Source organism: Equus przewalskii, chromosome 15 (assembly GCF_037783145.1).
Source record: "Equus przewalskii isolate Varuska chromosome 15, EquPr2, whole genome shotgun sequence".
NCBI lineage: Eukaryota > Metazoa > Chordata > Mammalia > Perissodactyla > Equidae > Equus > Equus przewalskii.
Genome location: NC_091845.1, coordinates 42,225,712 through 42,234,699, shown reverse-complemented (window position 1 = coordinate 42,234,699; position 8,988 = coordinate 42,225,712). Strand labels below are relative to the sequence as shown.

The following is an 8,988-nucleotide window of genomic DNA, read 5'->3' as shown; positions in this document are numbered from 1 at the left end:
ACAGTACCCATCTCTCAGGGCTGGTGTGAGCAGGACTTGAGATAATGCAAACAAAACACTTAGCACAGTTTCCACTTGTGGGCAGAAAGGCTCCCAAAATGGGAGTAGTTATTATTTTTCACAAGAACTAGCAACACAAAATGGAAGCCACCTCTCATTCTCCGTGAGTTGGCGAGGTGTGGGAGGGTTTGCCTTGGGCTTTGCAGAGGTGCGTGGCATGTCACATGCACCCTGGTCCAGCTGAGCACAGGCCGGGCCTTTCAGGGCCCACATAATCCTCCCTAATGTTTCATAAACGTGCCTAGATGCATCCATGAGAGTTGCTTTACTGTAGTCAGGCCACATGGATCACTGAGTGCTTCCTCAAACAACAAAGGCTGCCCTTTGCATGGTGACAAGGCTGACTCTTGTATTCTTTAAATTGGCTTCAAAGGGAGACTTTCTGTCCTCTTCCTTTGTGCATTTGTCTTAATGTAGAGCATTTCTGATGGAGGGGCCACCGGCCTGGCTTCCACAAGAGTGTCCCAGAACAAGAGGCAGAAGCCCTAACTGGGAAGGAAGAAGTGAGGAATTGGGGAGTTTGGGCCCTGTAGCATCACCACCTGTTCCCTGGAAGGAAACCAGTGTGGTGTGATGGGAAAGCAGGCCTCTGGGGTCACTCAGACACTGGCTCAGTGACAGCTCCATCTCGACGCGTCCTTGGGCAAGCTACTCAGCCTCCCCAAGCCTGTGTCACCATCTGCACCATTGGCTAAGGACAGCCCTTCCTCCAGTGCCCGTGAGGCATGGACAGTGCACTCCAAGGGCCAAGTGGGGGGCTGCCTGGCCACGGCGCAGAAGGGCAGCTGCTGCGGCCCCTGGCTTCTCTCTGACCAGGCGCCCGCCTGGCCGAGTCAAACAAGATCAGGCCAGTCAGGCCGTGCCCCATCCCAGGCCTATTTTATATGCCCTCTCTCCAGGCTCCCTGCACAAAGGTTTGCCCTGGCCCTTCTGCAGCTTTGGAAAAGCTGCCTGCCTGTCCCCAGGAAGAGCACAGCAGCTGAATCTTCCTTCACCTTCTCTGCCCCTCACTCACTCATTGGTCCGATACTCTCTGGGCCCCTACCTGCTACACTGGGTGTAGATATCATTTTTCCAGCCCCTCTCCTGGCTACACACCATTACTGGCAGCAGACATGGGCACAGCCCACACAGGTCACAGAGGGCTTTTGTGTCTAGCCTTCATTCCATCCATACAACAGCCCTGTGAAATACAAGTCCCCCACCTCGGACCTGCCCTCCTCCTCCCCTGGCTCTTCCCTCTGCTCACACATACCAGCGCATGACGTAAAGGCCTGGAGTGCAGGGGGGATCAGGGAAGCGGGCAGGCTGGGGGTGGATACTGGTTGAGTCTAGCTTGCCTTGGATGTGGCCTTAGGGTCTGAAGGGAAAGAACATGCTCCTCCCCCACCATGTTCCCAACACTTGGGGGTGGGTGGTTAGAGGCCACGGATGGCTGCACTGTCTGGGGAGTGGTGGACACAGGGTGACCCGATCCCAGGGGCCACCTGGGAGCCAGAAGCCCAGGCGATCTCAGTGAGGAAACAGTACTGCAGGAGAGAACTGAAGATGCCCCTAGTGGAGGGGTGAAGGCAGAGCAAAGAGCACGGGGCCCAGGGGTGGTCAGGGCACTCGCTTGAACCTTCTCCTCCATGGGGCTCTCAAGGCAGCACCCTCTTCCACATGCCCAGTCCTTCGTGGTTCATCGTAACTCCCGACACCGTTTTTGCAGGAAGCCTGGCACCACCATGCCCATTTTTCAGATGAGGAATAGCTTAGAGAGACCAGTACCTGCCAAAACTTACACAGCAGACCTAGGGCTGGGACCTCAGTGAACAGCATCTTTCTCTACCCCCGAATGTTGGCTAGGAGACGTTACATGCGGCTGACGAGCCCAGGGTACCTGCCAGCTCTGTATTCATCTGAAGGTGGAGATGCTGGGTTAATCTAAGCACAAAGGTGGCTTTCTAACCTTAACCATTATTACATATCCTGTTCTCATTTTGTTTCTGAGATACCAGGCATCAAATTTCCTGGTTGGTGACAAACGCACCACAGCTACCCAAAGCTGACCACAAAGCACCAGTTCTAAAGCAATTACTGGCAAATATGCTCTGTGGGTCAGGGACAGTCTCTGTGGGTGAGTTTAAGTTTAGTAAGACCTAGTCATCTGGAGTGATTTTCCTTGGAGAAGACAACTGAGCTGCCAGGTGCAAGGTACTAGTGCACATAGTGTAGACATGCCCGGCTCAGCCCTGACATCACACCTCAGGTAAAACATACAAAAACAATGCACCTCCAAGGCAGGCTTCCCAGGTGCCCGGCACCGGACTCAGCACTTCACATACATCCTTCTCATCTAATCCTCCTAACAACCCTGGGGCTAGGTGCTGTCCCTGTCTCTTCTGCACAGGGGAGGGAACTGCATTCAGGGGGCTGCACTGCCAAAGCCATGCAACCTTGAGGAGGCAGACCAGGATCTGACCAGGTGTGTCTGATTCTGGAGCTCAAGCTCTTCATCACCACGTGGTCTGTTTGTCTGGTACTGAGAAGGGGAGGCCAGGCCTCAAGGAGGCCATGACTGAGTGGAAGCTGAGCAGAGGCCAAGGGACCCAAGGCCCAGCCCTGCTACTGGCTGACAAGAGCTTTCTTTCCTTCTCTGCCTGCCACCTTGGTCCTGAGAATAGCTGGACACCTGGTCAGTGGAGACGGCTGAGGGTGGGTCTGGATGACGTGGGGAGAGGGTAGGTACAGGCATGTCAGAACGGTTCTGAAGAATATCTGTCTCACCCGAGGTGAGGGGCTGTGCTCCTGCTTCACGCCACCACTCCAGCTCTAAGCCATGCATGGGGGCTGCTGGGAGGTTACTTGGGGAGTCCGCAGCATCCTGCCGGGCTCCCTGAGAGCCTGGATTTTGGGACCTCTTCCTGTTCCATCACTGCCAGGAGGGCCCAGGCAGACAATGTTGTTAGCCCTAAAAACACGCATGTGTGGGGAGGAGCGGACACGGGGCCAGACAAAGGTGGACATGTTTTTGATGTGCATATGGGGAAAGGGGCCCTGGAGAAGAGAGCTGAACTCTTCAAAATGAACCTCAAGCCTGTGGGTTGGAGGGAGGAGTTGTGGGCTCAAAGCCTAGTTCAGACACTTACAGCCACATGACCTTGAGCAAGTTATCAGGCCTCCTGAGGCTACAGCGCCTTTATCTGTAAAATGGGGATCATAATCCCTACTCCTTGAAGGCTTGGGCAGGGTCTAAGTGAGGTCACGTGTAAAGGTAGCTGGCACAGAGAAGGTGTCCACAGAGTTGCTTTCAACAACTCTCCTTGCGAGCATCTACTTTGTACTTACAGTGTTTAATCCCTCCTGGACCACTTCTTATTTTGGACTTGCTGATTTCTTTCTCGAAGTTGCCTGTCAGGGATCTTTACACAAATCCAGAGCTCTATACCTCCCACATTTTCTCAGATTCCTGGTGTTTCTGATTGGGTCTTAAACTTAGGAAGAAAAATAACATAAGAAAAAGCCACCTGAGATGCTGGGGTCTACCTCTAGCTAACACACAAAGAAGGTGTGTGACGAGGCAGGCCCTCAGCTGACTTGGAGGCTTGGCTCTTGACCCGAACAGATGAAGTGCAGGGACTGCAGGTTCCCGCCCCTTAGTCCCGGATCCGCCTTGGAGGCCATGGGCTGGCACTCTGGCGGTTTCCTTTCCCTGGAACACTTCCTGATTTCCCATGACTGAAAACATGTATATTTGTCAGTGGTCTGAATACCTTGTTTTTGTTCCTGCTGGGAAAGGGGAAGAGGAGGGGTGAGGGAAAGAGGGAGCTGCAGGGGCTCACCTTCTCGTGCAGGTTACAGCCCTGAGGCTCCAGTCCTGCTCAGCCTACCGCCCACCCACCTCGCTGGGCGTCGAGGCATGGGCAGTAAAGGGTTGTCAGGTGACGATGGCAGTGTGGCTTCATGCTAAGGGAATGGAACATGCCATGGGGACCACTGAGCCACAGGGGTCAGGGAGAAACACTGCAGGCTTATGCAGTCAGGGAAGGCTTCAGAGGTGGGGGTTCAGGATGAAAAAGAAAAGGCCCAAAGTCACAGAAGTGACAGTGAGCAGGGGATTTCTCGGGTTGGGTGATCAGGTGGGCCTTACCCATGAGGCTACAACATGGTAAGTTGAGTCACTCTCTAGTAAGAGAACAGAACAGGATGGAGAGATACACTTCAGCTGAAAATGTCCTGTGCTGAGGGTCTCAGGAGGATCGAGTACACCTCTTCCCGTAGGTAGAAATCCTGATGCTGATGACTGATCTGACAGATCAACGCTAGCCCTCCTCTGAATTCTGGGCAGGATGAGAGGAGATCTTAATGAATCAGCAAGAGCATCACAAACTCCCTAACTGAACAGAAAGTGGGTCAAGAAACATCTGGACCTGGGTGCCATGTCAATTCTTTCCTGAATTTATGAACAGCTAGTGCTCTGCTGTAGAAACTACATTTATGCCAGACACCAGGGGCTGGGGAACACCAAGCAAGGCTGCCCTGGAGGGCACAAAGTCTGGACATTCTAGGATGGTGGCACTGTGTGCAGTCATCTCACGTACGGTCATGGGCTGCATAATGATGGAGTCGTGCTGAGAAATGCCTCGTTAGGCGATGTCGTTGTCATGAGAACATCATAGCGTGCACTTACACAAACCCAGGTGGTGTGGCCTACTACATACCCAGGCTATACGGTACTAAGCTTATGGCACCACTGTCGTATATGTGGTCCATTGTTGACCGAAATGTCATCATGTGGTGCACGACTGTATTTAAAAATTGGCCTAATTGGCCCTTGCAAAACTCTCCTCACAAACCTTTTTGGAAAACAGCCACCCTGGGAAAATGAGAGTGCCAATGGAGAATAAGTACTAAAGGATGCCCCTGGGCCTGATGCTGTTGATTCGCAGCATCAGGAAGGTTCAGTGGGCCAGGTCACTGATTAAGGGACTGGCGATGGGGTGTGGCACAGGCTGGGGGAGGGGAAAGTCCCTTGGGTTCCACAGAGCGCAGGTGACAGACTTCCCTATAATTTTATTGCTTTTAGGACTTTAGGGCTCTAGGAGGGCTTATCTGGAGCTAAAGTGACTTTAGAGAGAGCACACCTACCCGAGACAACTGAAACTAAATCCAAGCTTCCTTTCTCATGGCATCCTTACAAGCCTGGCTAGTGGCTTAGTTTCTAAGGAGAAGCGTGTTGCTCGGGAGTGGCTAAGGGCAGCACAGCAGGGGCTGTTCCTATGGGCTGAACTGTGGCCCCTCAAATTCATGTGTTGATGTCCTGACCCCCAGGACCTCAGAATATGCCTGTATTTGGAGATAAGGCCTTTAAAGAAGTAATTTAGTTAAAATGAGGCCATCAGGGTGGGCCCTAATCCAATCTGACTGTCCTTATAAGAAGGGATCAGGACACAGAGAGACAGCAGGACTGCGTAGAGGGACAACAAGCCGACCATGTGAAGAGAGCAGTGTCTGCAAGCCAAAGAGAGAGGCCTCAGAGGAAACCCAACCTGCTGACGCTTTGACCTTGGACTTCCAGCCTCCAGAACTGTGAGGAAATAAATTTCCGTTGTTTAAGCCACCCAGTCTGTGGCATTCTGTTACAGCAGCCTGAGCTGAGTAACACAGTTGCCCAAGCCCAGAAAGGCCTTAATGGAGATGCTGACATGAGGGACCAGCGACTCTCCCCGGAACTCTCTGACAAGGCTCAACACCGACCACGCCCCAAGCCTGGAGCTCCTCAAGGGCCATCCTGTCTCAAGCACTATTCTGAGGCAACTTCCCTTAAGCAATGGCAGCCAATCCTGTTTCCAAACTTTCCTGGTCCTTTGATAAGAAAGCACAAGGGCCAGGCACTTAACATGCAATCAGGAAATGGAGGTGACAAGAGATTTCCGCATATTGAGGTATATGGGGTAATTATTTGAGTTCAAAACTGATTCAGCTTGAACTAAAGGCCTGACTTATGGCCTGTCAAACATACATTGTACATCTGCTTTAACCATTAAAGTAAAGAATGCACTCTTAGGATAAGAATGCACACTTGCCCTCCTAGGCCCTATTGGTAACACCTGGTTTAGCCCCCTTTCCCAGCATCAGAGTCATCTTGACCTGCTGATTTGCAACTAAATACCTCTTTGAAATTTTGATGAAAATGTATGCTGGGTGTGTTTAATGTATGTTCTTTGTCCTAAAAAGATCTAAGACTGAACTGAAACCCGTGCCTCTCTGGAATGCCTTCTAAGGCCTTCCTGGGTTATGATCCTCACTCTGGCTCAAGTAAACTCATCTTATTTCTCTTGTTTATATAACGGTCATTGGTTATTTTGTGTTGGCGTAGTTGGCAGGATTTCAGAGAAACCCACTGGAGACCACCTGGAATCTATACTGAACCAGCGCTCAGTACCACAGGGGCCCTCTGAGCCCCCTTGGATCACTGCATTCTTCAGGTGACCCCAGTGAGTTCTGCTGAAATCCGGACCTCCTTATTTTACGTTGACGGTCCAAGAGTTGATATGAGCTGTTTAAGGTCTTAACACTAGAGGCTTTGAAAGGTACTGGTACATTTCCTAGGTGGAAAGAAACCCAGGGGGGATTTCCTAGGCCAGGGGAGATTAGGGAAACTTGGAGTGAACTGGGTTGGTTGTCCTTTAATTTGGCTTTAAAAATTAGACTGAACTGTGTTTATAAAGTCTGAATAAACTGCTTGATAGAGAAATGAGAGACTGAACGTGTTCAGTTCTGAAGAAAAGGGACACTGCTCCTCCCAGCTGAACGGCGTTCTCAGGTGACGGAGAAGCTTAGAGTGTTTGAGGGTTGAATCCCCACAACGTGCAGTGGTCCCATAGGGAACTCCACCATCATTCACATTAATTAATGACAGGCTTGTCCAGGGATGTGCACATAGGGATTGGTCATCCGTGCTCTGAGCCCCCACGGTGGTTGTAGACTGCTGGCAGGAGAAAGCAAGGCACGTAAGAGGTTATTTACGACCTTCCTTTAGGGAGTTAACACCCACAAGCAGAACCCTTCTGACCCACAACACTGTCCTTAGAGTTGTTCAGACTTCATTACAAACAAAAACAACAGCAAAAAATAAAACTAAAAGAAAATGGGAAACCGTGTGTCTATAGCCGGCCAGCTCCCAGACGGACCACCCCTCACTGCAACTCCAGCTGGTTTCACGTATAATGCACATGGAGACAATGCTTGCAAGCATTTGAAAAAATGCGAAAGATTAAGGATGACTTCAGTCTTAAATGGCCAAAGTGGGGAACGTTTGATCTGTCAAAACTACTGTATTTGCGCACACAAGTTGAAAAAGCCGGCTATAAAACTAAAACAAAGGGGTGGGAAGCTTATTATGCTTGGCATTTAGAGGCTTCAAAGCATAGTAATGACAAAATAGCTCTTTACGGGAGACTAACCGCAAATTGGCAGAGACTGTGTCTGAATTAAAGAGAAGAGGTCAGAAACCATCCCGCCCCCCTTATCTCTTCCATCTCCTCTGCCGCTGCTTTCGGCACCTCAGAGCTCATGTCCTTCTTCTCCCTCAGCACCCTTACATCCTTTCCTTTCTCAACTTCCGGATCCAGACCTATCCACTCTATCTCCTCCTCCTCCTCCACCCCTAGGAAAAACACGGGGTAACTCCCAGGGAGCAGATACTGAGAGTCCTAAAATTCTAGTGGCTCCCTTTAAGGAGAAACCAGTTACTGGGAGAGGCAAGCCTGTTCTTGTGTATACTCTTTGGACTAGAACTGAACTTAAGAATTTAACGAAGGACTTCCCAGACCCTTCGCAAGATCCTTTAGGGTTTTCTCGAGAATTTGATTTGATTGTTAGAACATATGCACCAGGATAGTCAGATTTATATCAGGTGGTGCACTTGCTGGTGTCTGAGAGCAAAGCAAAGGAATGCATCAAAGAGGCAAACTGGAGAGATCCCCTGGAGGATTTCCATAAACATGAGCCTCGTGACCTTGAGGAGTGTAGCGGTATTGCTCAAAACTTACATAAAGCCATTCCCATAATTTTTCCCAGGAAAATAGATTGGGCTAAAGTCCACCAATGCAAGCATAAATCCGAAGAATCTATCTTTGATTATTTTGAAAGGCCTGAGAAAACTTTCAAACAGCACTCTGGGATGGCTCCTGAAAGTTTTCAGGATAACCAAAATGATTCAATTTTAAATTCAATTTTCTTAGAAGGATTAGATGAGGAATTAGCCAAGTTAGTTAAGAGACATGAACTGGATTGGGCTTTAATGCACACCAGTGCTCTTGTCACTGTTATGGATAAACTAAGACCCTGTAGACAAAAGAAGGGGCCACTAAGATTATGAGTGTACAACTATGACAGCTTAGTGGCCCAACAAAAGCCATCCTTCTAAAATCTAACCAGAGATGAAATGACTGTATCTGCTACTATTGCACAAAGTCTGGTCATTTCGAACAAGACTGCCATAAACTCAAGAGGGATTTAGGGCGTGACAACAGCAAACAGGAACAGGGATGCTCCCAGACTTACGAGCGCATTTCCCCTCCTCCTCACCAATACCTTAGGAGAAACTGAGATAACTATGGGAGGGGAAACTTCAAAGGCCCTTGTGGATACCGGGGCTACCTTATCTGTCCTCACCCCTACCCTCATTCATTGCCCTCTCCCTCGGAGTAAACAGACAGTTCAAATGGTAGGGATTTCGAATTTTCCAATGCAAGTTTTTAAACCAGAACTGATAATTTTTCAATTAGAAACCATCACAGGAAAACATGTGTTTCTCCTGGCTAAATGCACTCCAATTCATGTGATTGGATGAGATCTTCTAGAAACATACAATGCCCATATTGCCATTTCACAAAAGGGGAAAATGTTTCTAGATTTAGAAAGTCAGGATGCTGACCAGAA

General features: G+C 49.7%; 1 protein-coding gene across 3 annotated transcripts in view; it reads right to left on the bottom strand.

Annotated features, from left to right (window-relative positions):
• Nucleotides 1-8,988, bottom strand: part of FYCO1 (FYVE and coiled-coil domain autophagy adaptor 1) — an 85,676-nt gene that overhangs the window by 30,337 nt on the left and 46,351 nt on the right. The gene's annotated exons all lie outside the window — the stretch shown is intronic.